Below are 12,065 nucleotides of genomic sequence, written 5' to 3'. Positions count from 1 at the left end.
AAGCCAATGCTCATTTACCATTGAACATCCTAGGGCCGTTCAGAATTATGCTGAATCTACTCTGCCTGTGCTCTATCAATGGGATGCCAACACAGCCTGGATGACAGCACATCTGTTTCCAACATGGTTTATTGGATAGTTAAAACCCACTGCTGAGACCTAGTGCTCAGAAAAAAAGGTTCCTTTCAAAATATTACTGCTCATTGACAATGCACCTGGTCACCCAAGAGCTCTGATGGCGATGTACTGTGGAAATAGTATTGTTTTCATGTCTGCTAAAACAGCATCTATTCTGCAGCCCATGGATTAAGGAGGAATTTTGACTTTCAAATCTTATTATTTAACAAATACATTTCATTAGGGATAGCTGCCATAGACAGTGATTCCTCTGATGAATCTGGGCAAAGTAACTGAAAACCTTCTGAAAAGGATTGGCCAGTCTAGATGCCATCAAGAACACTCATGATTCACGGGAAGAGGTCAAAACATCAACATTCACAGGAGTTCGGAAGAAGTTGATTCCAACTCTCATGGACGACTCGGAGGGGTTCAAGACTCCGGTGGAGGAAACAGCTGCAGATGTGGTGAAAATAGCAAGAGAATGGGACTGGATGGCTGCAGTCGCATGATCAAACTTGAGCAGATGAGGAGTTGTTTCTTATGGATGAGCAAAAAAAGTGATCTCTTGAGATGGAATCTACCCCAGTGAGGATGCTGTGAAGCCTGTTGAAATGGCAACAAAGGATGTTAGAATATCACATAAATTAGTTGATGAAGCAGCAGTAGGGTTAGAGAGGACTGAATCCAATTTTGAGAGGAGTTCCATGGGTAAAATGCTATCAGAACGGCATCATATGCTATAGAGAAATAACTTATGAAAGGAAAAGTCAACTGATGTAGCAAACTTCAGTGACTTATTTTAAGAAATTGCTACAGCCATGCCAACCACCAGCACCAACTCAGCAACAACGACCCCGATCAGTTAGCAGCCATCCACATTGAGTCAAGGTTCTCTCCCAGCTGCAAGCTCAGATGATGGTTAGTATTTAGTAATAAAGAATTTTTAGATTGAGGTATGTACTTCGTTTTGCAGACATACTGCTGTTGCCCTTAATAGACTACAATATAGTGCAAACATAACTTTTATATGCACTGGAAAACCAAAGAGTTCATTTGAATTGCTTTGTTGCAGTATTTGCTTTAGTGCCATGGTCTGGAATAGAACTCATGATACGTCCGAAGTATAGCCCATATGTGGTGGCAGTATTGTCACCTCAAAGGTGCTGCCTTGAACTCTGTGACTCCCAGAGAAACCCTACTATCAAGTTAGAAGGGAGGCACAGATAGGTACCAGCCTCTGGGACAAGCAGCGGTTTACCAGGACTAAGCTACTGTGTTTAGCAGGGGGCCTCGTACATAGTAGGTATTCCAAAATACTTAAAGTTTAGAAGATATTCTCTGCCTTCAGCAATCAATTTTATTTCCCACTCGGAACACCATAAGGCTATAGCAACTAGTTATGCCTGCTCATTTTCCTAATGCCCTGAATTTCTTTATGGGTTAGAACTTTATTGGACGCCTTATTACAGAGTACAGTGCTAATTTATTATCCTACCTAAGTGACAATAAAATGAGAGCTTCCTCTGCAAACGTTTCTTATCATGATGAATCACCTAGTTATCAAAAGGTTGCAGTGTATTCCTTGGTGATCATGGAGTTCTACACAGGATATTTATTAAAATTTATCCAGGTTGGAGCAAAGCTTTACACATTAATCCAAGCCACCATAATATTCAATATGATTTGGGGATCTAATTTGGCTTCATTTGTTCTGCTTCAGGTAATGCCAACTTAATGATCCGTTTATGTAATTGTAGAACAATAATAAAAATGCCTAACAATTTTAAGATTCAGTGTGTTCCAAAACATTTCTTGTGGAAATCTAATATATCACAGGGTGATCTGAGGGGGGAAAAAAAGGAATTTATGTCAATAAAGTTTGGAAAACATTTACAGTGCTGCAGTTTCATCGTGCCCATTTAGTAAATGAAAGTCTGTCTTAATTAGTTTGGGCTGCTGTAACAGAATACCATAGACTGGGTGGCTTCGAAACAGCACACATTTATTTTTCACAGTTCTGGAGGCTGGAAAATCCAAGATCAAGGTGCTGCCAACTTTGGTGTCTGGTAAGGGCCCGTCAGCTTCCAAGCTGATAGACAACGGTATTTTCAGTGTGTCCCCAGAGGGCAGAAGGGGTGAGGGAGCTCTTTGGGTCTTCTCTCTCTTTTTTAAAAGATTATTTATTTATTTTGAGAGGGACCTAGACAGTGCGAGTGGGGGAAGGGCAGAGAGAGGAGAGAGAGAGAATCCCAAGCAGGTTCTATGCTGCCAGCATAGATCCCCATGGGGGACTTAAACCCATGAAACTGTGAGATCACGACCTGAGCGAAACCAAGAGTGGGACTCTTAACCGACTGAACCACCCAGGTGCCACTGGGGTCTCTTTGTATAAGGGCAAAGGTCCCCTTTGTATTGTATTGTATTGTATTGTATTGTATTGTATTGTATTGTATTGTATTGTATAAGGGCAATAATCCTATGCATGAGGGCTCCACCCTTTGACCTAATCACATTTCCAAGGGCCCTACTTCCTAATACTATTATATTGGGGGTCAGGCTTCAACACATGAACCTTGGGGGGATACCAGTATTCAATATATTGCATTCCATCCCTGGCCTCCTAAACTCTTGTCCTTTTCACATGCTATATACATTCATTCCATCCCAATAGCACCCAAGGTCTTTACTCACTCTGGCATCAACTTTAAAGTCCAAGATCTCATCTAAGAATCATCTAAATCAAGTATGTGTGTGACTCAAGGTATAATTCATCCTGGGGAAAATTTCTCTCAAGTTGTAAACCCGTAAAACCAAATATGTTATATGCTTCCAAAACACAGTCATATGACAGGCATGGAATAGCATTCTCATTCCTAAAGGAAGATATAGGAAAAAGAAAAAAAAAAAAAAGGAGTGACAGGTCCCAAGTAAGTCCAAAACCTAATGGGGCAAATTTCATTAGACATCAAGGCTCAAGGATAATCAGGCTGGACTGGGCTGTTTTAGGTGGGGTAATAATGGTGGTCCTCTCAGTGGATGTAAAACCTGCTCTGAGACCCAAAGACAGAGACGAAGCTCTTGCCACTGGGCCATATTTTACATTTACCTACAGGATGCTTAAAATGGTACAGCATGTGGTTAAGAGCATAAGTCTAGAGTCATGTTGCCTTGATGTAAATCCTAGTTCTTCTGATTGTATAACTTTGGGTAAGGAATTGAACAACTCTGTGCCTCAGCTTCCTGATAACATTATTAATACTACCTATCTCAGACAATGTTATTAGGAATTGGATGAACTGGTACCTGACACATAATAAGCATTCAGTAAGTGCCAGTTGTGTAATTATAGTTATTTCCTTATGATTTCTGGTATTTGCCTCTTACTGGAGACCTGGCGAGCCTGGCTCATGAACTGGCTATTGGGAATACATGGGGTTTTAAGGTCTAAAGAGTCTGGGAAAATCAGGCCTGGCGTAATTCTCCTTTTATAACTGGGAAGGTTTTTCTCCTGAGAACTCCCATGACAAGATAATTTATGAGTCCCTTAAAACTTTTCAGAAAGCTAGACTTGTCTAACATGGGCATCCGTGTGCACTGCAGATGGCTGAAGTCGATGCTTACATGGCAGTACTCTAGACTCCCGTGGTAATTTCTGTGGTTATGATCAGCACTTTCAAGGCTGAAGAAGGCCAACCAGGAGCCCTAAGCTTCCTCTGACCTCCCCAGGGGCTGAAGGGATCCGTGTTCTAAGTACATCTGTGACCCCTTTGTGGCACACACTGGAAGGCTCTGGAGTAGGGTTTCCTGGAACTAGCTGTATCTTGAGATGTTATGGGGAAGCTTCCTCATGTGGAACCTGAAACATTTGGTGGGAGAGGATTTGAAGCCCGGGAAGTCATCACTTTGGTGCCTGAGTTCAAAAAATGTCCCAGTCCCCCCACTCACAGTCTTTCAGGGTTATAAATGGATTCTGGAATGATTCTTTAAGAAGCCAGCCATTGTCAAACTCAGCTCCAAAGTGTTCTACACTCAGTGTGCCTTCTCCCTGCCCTTACCCATTTACTTCCCTCTTTTGGACCTTTTTGGACCCATTCCTTCAATATTCAACATTTTACCACTTAAAAGTATAAAAACTCCACAATCCAACTTGATGGTGAATAAGGAAAGACTTGATAGGCCAGGAGAAGTTGTCCTATCATTTCTCAGTGCAAACCATGTTACCCCATAGCTTGCTCAGCCTTTCTTAATGGTAAGAAAAGCCCAGGCTCAGTAACAAGATCTTTTCTTTTTACTGAAAAGGGAATGTAAAATACGTAAAACTCAGCACATCCACAGGTTTTTCAAAACATGACTGTAATGAATGCAGATGGTTAATTAAATTGGTCATCTTAGTGAAAAAAAAAATTAGAAGTCACCACTCTGGAAAATGTAGTACGTGTAGGATGCTTGATAATGAATTTCCTATATGTCTTCTCATCCACCCCTCCCCCTTAAATATTGATCACCTTTGGATTTATATGCTTAAGCCATATGATAATTTCTGTATTCAAATTTTCATTTATTATTCAACAAACATTAACTGAGAGCCAATCATGTCCCACACACTGTGGTAGATGTTGGATGATAAAAGGATGAGTAAGTTATGCCTCTCACACTCTAAAGAATTACTATTCTAGTGAGACAAATATGTAAACTGCTAAGTTAGAACACATTATGAAAATCACCAAGGTAAAGGGATATGGATGATGACTGATAAAGTCGGCTTGGGGAGGTTGAGAAGTTATTTGAATTAGCAGGTTCAAGGGTTCTTGAGACGGAACAGAGGGGATTGGAGGTGGAAAGAGGATATGTTAAGGAAGAGGAACAGAGCTGTAGTCGTATTGGGGGTGATACATCTAGGGAGTCTGGAACCAGTGTGGGATAGAGGAAAGGAGATGGGTCGGAAGTCCAGAGTAAGGCAAGACTGGGCTGGATCTGTTGTGTGAGAAAAGAAAATTTACCTTCTGCCAGTTGGCAATGAAGAGTAGCAGGACTCTGCTTTATTTTTGTCAAGGCCTTTGGGAAGAATTGTGGTGAGACCAGATAGAAGATTCTTTCAAGATTCCTATCAAGAAATCATGAGTTCCACTAAGGATTGATAAGCAGTGAAGTGGATGGTTTTGGAAGGCATTTGGCAATCAGAAAACATAAAATTTGGAAATGTAAGAAAGAAAAGAATCAAAGATGATGGAAAAGTTTCTAGTTTGGAAGCTTAATTATTAAGAAAATAATTATCCTCAAAAAATTAAAAACAGAACTACTATATGATCCATAAATTCAACTTGTGGGTATTTATCCAAAGATAAAAAAAATCACTGGGGCACCTGAGTGGCTCAGTTAAGCGTCTGACCCTTGATTTCAGCTCAGGTCGTGATCTCATGAGCCACACAGTGTCCTAAGAGAGTGGTAAGAAGTATACTGAAGAGTGGAGAATGGATGGGGACGTGACAAGATTAGAGGCAGGGTTGTCAGGGATATGGTGATAATTTAGCTAAGATAGAATCGTGGCCTAAACTTGGAAAATGATAGAAGAGCTGGAAAAAATGGACAGAATTAGGCAGAGGGTACAATAAGCTGGACCTAATGACTTCTAATATGTGTGGGATAAGGGAGAAAGAAGAAATGGGGGTTCAGTGACTTGAGAGACCAAATACGGGAGGTGGAATAGGTTGCGGTGGAAAGAAACAATGAGCACCTTTTCATTGTATTTTAAATCATTAACTAAGCATCTAGTTGTGTGTGGTTGACATTATGTGAATTTTAGGTACTGAGACATGGTAGCATTTACTTAACAGTATTGTTGCATAGGTGAGAAAATCCCCCTGAAATAGAATATTCACTTTCACATGACTAAGTCCTTAGTCATTTACTTTTGAGTTGTCAGTCTGTGCCCATATAAGCAAGAAGTGGCTACAGGAATCATCTTATAGAATCTGAAAAGTATCATTGGTCCCCCATGTGTGTTAGAGTTGTGCTCGAGCCACCTGGGGGAGATTGCCCCAGAAAATCTACTGCAATGGAGGAACACCTGGAGGTCACAATGGAAGCTCTGGCCTGTGGTTTTCAAAATCAGAGATTTCATCTAGCTCTTTGAAAGCTTCTAGAAGCTTCAAGTTGTAATTCCTACAAACTCAAATCAAATGTAACCTCATCCATTTGCACTTGCACTTCCAAAAGGAAATACTGTTCTTGGTTATGAAAATACAATTTCTCCCCTAATGGGCTGCCCTTTGTGAGCATGCTTGCTTTTATTATTCTGAAAGGACAGATACAGGCAGGCTATAGAACGAGAGCCGCACGTTGATTTCAGCAGAGTGAAGACAGCCTTATTTCCTCATTGTCTTTAGCTTATAGGTAATGCACTTACTTTCAGGCAAAATAAGAATACTACAGGACATATTAAATGAGAACCTTGTATAAATTTTCTCTAAATGGAAAGAAATCTTGTATATAAAAATAATTTCTATGATTCTTATACGTGTATATATTATGATATATATGCACGCAAACACATAGACTCATCAAGTTATTCACTAAATAAGTACTTACTGAATGTCTACTAGGTACAAAGTAACATTCTAGGTGCTGGGGTTATAGCAGTTGATACAGAAGGAATAAAGCCCTGCCCTTGTGCCATTCACATTCCAGTGGACAAGAGATCAGGCACAAGATGAGTTTGAATGACTGTCTTTGTATGGATTTTCAGGAAAAACAGACAGACAAACAAATAAGCAAAAAACCCCAACCCCCCCCCCCCAAAACTTGTCTAAATAATTGCCATCTTGAATGATCTCCTTCCTAAGTCTTCCATGAGTTGCTGAGACTTTAGCTGACGACTTTAGGCCAGAACTACCTGAGCAACTTAGTAACACACAGATTCTCCACCCTTACCTCCAGATCCCAATTCATTACATCTCAGTAAGGGCCCAGAAATCAGAGTTTGAAATATGCTAAGGCTAGGAGGCAAATAGTCCACAAACCACATTTGGAGAAACCCTGCTATATGAGAAAAATTCCATTTGTTGTGTCTTGTGCAAATGTTTTATCTTAGTGTCATTGTTAACATTCTGCCACAGCGGTAGAAATCTCAAAATTCATTCTCCAGGACTTGAGTGGTTGCAAGTATATGGTGTCCTTGAAAGCAATCTGACTTTATTTATTTATAGAAATACAATTTTTATTAAATTTTTTAACATTTATTTATTTTTGAGAGACAGAGAGTGAGCACGAGTGGGGTAGGGGCAGGGAGAGGGAGACAGGATATAAAGCAGGCTCTGCGCTCACAGATGTGGTGGGGCTTGAACTCACAAACTGTGAAATCATGACTTGAGCCAAAATCAAGGGTGGGCTGCTTAACCGACTGAGCTACCCAGGCACCCCTGAAAGACAATTTTTTAATCAAAATATTTTTAACTACATGTTGTTGGTCTTCAATTAACATGACTTATGTACATTCATTTATATCTTATATAAATATGGTACATTTGGCTTTGATTATTTCCCTTTGTTAAAAATAGCATTGTTTATGTTGGTAAATATTCATCATGTATGCTCAAAGGAAGATTTGTGTATTGCTGATAAATGTAAACAGCAATACTATGCATTGTTCATAATTTCTGTGCAGCTTTTTCCAGAAGTGTGGGTTTTAGAATGCCTGAGTCTTGTGCCCAACTTTTTATTCCCAAACACGCACTTATAACACACTCTGTAAAGATGTGTGATGTTTCCATCTTGCCCATAAATCTCACCAACTAAATGGTGAGGCCAGTATTGTATGTCTCCCCCTGCCACTATGTGGCTCATTGTTCAGCAGAGGGAACTCTTCACTGAGCTGTTTTATGCCACCGAGTCTGAACATAGACTTTTCCTTTTGTCTAAAATACACCTTCTCATCTTTAAAAAAAAATTTTTTTAAGTAAACTCTATACCCAACATAGGGCTTGAACTCTGACATCAAGAGCAACAGTCACATGTTTTACTGACTGAACCAGCCAGGCAGCCCTTCTCATCTGTTTTATAACAGTTTTATTGAGATATAATTCACATACCATATAATTTACTTGTTTGAAGTGTTTTTAGTGAATTCACAGGGTGTGCAAACACCACCACAATCTAATTTGAGAAGATTTTCATCCCCTTATAAAGAAATTCATAGCCATTGGCAGTCACCAGCCCTAGTCAACCACTAACTTTTCTGTCTCATATACAGCTGCCTATTTTGGACATTTCATATGGAATCATACAATATGTGATCTTTTGTGACTGGCTTCTTCTATTTAGTGTAGAGTTTTCATGATTCATCCTTGTTGTATCATGTACTTCATTCTTTTTGTGGTTGAACAATATTCCATTGTATGGGTATACTATAATTTCATTTACCCATGCATTCTTGAATGAACACTTGGGTTGCTTCTAGTATTGGGGCCATTTTGAATAATGCTATTATGAATATTCATGTATCTCTTGTCTTCTTCATCTGGTTGTATTCTAGCCATCTTTCAAGGCTCAAATCCAATGACAACTCTTTTGTGAAAGCTTCCTTGATCTTTCATGAAGTCACTAACCCCACCTCTCCCTGACCCCCTTTCCTTCCCATTATACTCACTTAGCACTTTGAGTGGGTTTAATTTTTTTTTTTTTTTACCATGTATTTATTATTGAGAGACAGAGAGAGACAGAGCATGAGCATGGGAGGGGCAGACGGAGGGAGACACACAGAATCTGAAGCAGGCTTCAGGCTCTGAGCTTTAGCACAGAGCTCGATGTGAGGCTCCAACCCACAAACCATGAGATCATGACCTGAGCCCATGTAGGATGCTTAACCGACTGAGACACCCAGGCGCCCTGACTGGGTTTTTATAGCATGTCTGTCCTCTCAGCAGCTGTGAACTTCCCCAAGACATCTCACCATTTTTTCCTATCTGCCTTGGTGGCTAGTATGTCCCTGGTCAACAGTTAGATAAATGTTATCTGTTAGAAGAAGAAATGAAGTAAGGAAGGGAGAAAAGAAAGAAGAAGTTAGCCTTAAAATAAGAGCCCTTTGTTTTTAACTGAATCACAGTACTATATTGTCTGGGATTCTTGATGTCGATAGCGAAATGAGTTATTGGAGAAGGGAAAAAGGATTTTTTTTTTGAGATAGAAATAAACTCATTATATTGTTAGTACAAAATTAAAAGACTTGAATAGTTTTATCATATTACCGAATTTTATCAGAACAGAATTAAAATTGCAAAACCAACGGCAACAGTGAGTCAGAAAATTAAATATAGTCAAGCTGTAAATAAACAATTTATATTCCTGTGATTAATCATAATAGCACCACTTAGTTTGTGTTTGAAAAAGATGTTTTTTTCAGTTAAGTATTTCCTTATCTTATAACATTTATTATATAGTTGGGAAATTACTTACAATATATGAAATACGTAGAATATACATAAGATTTGACACGTAGAATACATTTAATATTTGGCAAGAATGTTTGAGAGAGAAAGTTTTTTATTTAATGCTAAGGAGAGAAACATCTGCATTAAAATGGAGACACGTATGCGTGTCTTTCAAAGTGGATAGCTATCCACTTCCATAAGCTTGGAATACAGAGAGGAGTAAACCTAAGATGTTGGGATATGGGCTGACAGGTTGGAACAGACCAGCAGGGTTAGGCGGCTGGGAGAAAGCCCCATCTTGCTTTTGGCTGCACCCATATCTAGCTATTAGTTAACTTTTAAGACTGCCAAGGGAGATCCTTTATTGGAGGTAAAATGGAAATGACTGCCCATTTTAAAGAAAGATCTGGGTCTTTCGCTTTTTTGCGTGTGCCCACAAGAGTAAGAGTAGGCATAATTTCAAAGCACAAAGACAAAACAAAATTTGACTCGCTTTTTCCTTTTTCCTAGAGCAGAACCTGATTATGTCATTCCCTTTCTGCTATTGCGTTTTCTCAAGTACTTGAGTTACAAACTCTGATCTGGGGAAAATGCAACGAGGGGCTCTTGGCAAAAATCACTATCAATGGTGGAAAGCTAGTGGGTGGCTCTAATACAATAGTAAGACCTACTAATCAACAGAAGCTATCTTGAGGCCAGGCACTCTACTAACTGCTTCACATCTGAAATCTTAACTTGATAATTATTGTATTGTTCCGTGAAATGGGTATTTCTATCCCTATATTTTATGGGAGAAAATGGAGACTTTGAAATATTAAGCCCGTTGTCTTTCATTCATTTATTCTTTCCATCTACTATTTTGATGATTACTAAATGGTGTCCCTGTTGGTTATGAGGTACGTATTCATATCCCAAGCTATCACCTCCTCCTATACTCTGGAACCATCCGTTGTACCTTCTAGAAACCTTGCTCCATCATTTATTTTGTCCACATGTGGCACGAAAACTTTTTCCATATGCTCTTTTCATATTAAAATCTCTTTAATTATTACAGAACTGCTTAAAAATTTTTAAAAATTTAATGTTAACTCAAGTGTAGTCAACATACAGTGTTATATTAGTTTCAGGTGTCCAATATGGTGATTCAACACTTTCATACATCACCCAGTGCTCATCACAAGTGCCCTCCTTAATTCCAATCCGTACTTAACCCATGCCCCCACCCACCTCCCCTCTGGTAGCCCTCAGTTTGTTCTCTATAGTTAAGAGCCTGTTTTTTGGTCTCACTCTTTTCCCCCCTTTGTTCCTCATTTTGTTTCTTAAATTCCATATATGAGTGAGATCATATGGTATTTGTCTTTCTCTGACTGGCTTATTTCACTTGGCTTAATACTCTCTAGATCTTAAAATTACATTTGCCTTTATAGCTACTTTATACCTGTCTTGCTATTTGAAGGTAAACTTCTTAAAATGATGAACACTCATTTCCACATGTTCATATATTCACCTCTCAAACCAACGTACCTCGTTCTTTTCCACTACTCAATGGAAACTGCTCTAACTGAAGCCATCATTAACTTTCCAATCACCAAATAATGCACACCTTCTTCTCTGCCTACCTTACATGAGTGCTTCATGATATCTCAGCCTGTGGGCCATTCTCTCCTTTGAGTTTTCCCCTCTCCTGATTTCTTTATTTCTCTTATCCTCTAGTATCTCATTCTCAGTCTCCTCTGATGACTTATCGTCTTGATCTAATGCTGAAGTATCAGTCTTTCCCAAATTGCAATCTTTGGTCATTCTCTTTTCTTATTTATACATTCACTGTCATAAATTTACCTAAACCTGGTGGTGCCCAAATTTATATCCACTGCTCAGATTTCTTTTCTCAACTTTAAAACCATAACCACAGCCACTAACTGATCCTTTCCATTTGGTTGTTCTACACATAGCTCAAAATCAGTGTGTCAAAACCTGGACTCCATACCTTCTACAAAATTGTTCCTTCCATTATTTTACCAGTGATACCATGGTATCCAGTCACCTAAACCAGAAAACTAGAATCAGTCTAAGCCCCTCCCTCCTGCAACCCTCCCCCCCACCTCCACCTCCTATTGTCTTCTTTCTATATTTTGTCTGGAACACATTCTTTCCTCTTCATCCCTACTTGTTACTGCTTTAGTTTACCTCTTTATCTTTTCTTGCCTTGATTATTGTATTAACCTCTTGAATTTTCTCCCTGCCTTCAGAATTTTTTTCTTTGCAATTTATCTTTCACAGGACTTACAGAGAGTTATTAAATGCAAATAAATGCATGGCATTTTCATGATTAAATTCTATTAATGTGTTTTCATAGCCTTCAGGAAAGTCTAAGCTACTGAGTTTGGCATAGAAGACATTTCATGATCGGGTCCACATCTTTCTTTTTAGCTTTATCTATCATTCACTCCACATGCCAGCCTCACCCCATACAACTTGAAGTGTAGACTGCTTGCACCTGAGATGTGATCCTCCTGGCAT

This window comes from Panthera pardus, unplaced genomic scaffold, assembly GCF_024362965.1.
Source record: "Panthera pardus isolate Hobbes unplaced genomic scaffold, ASM2436296v1 HiC_scaffold_7, whole genome shotgun sequence".
NCBI lineage: Eukaryota > Metazoa > Chordata > Mammalia > Carnivora > Felidae > Panthera > Panthera pardus.
The sequence above is the reverse complement of the archived record's forward strand: the minus strand, read 5'-3'. Positions refer to the sequence as shown.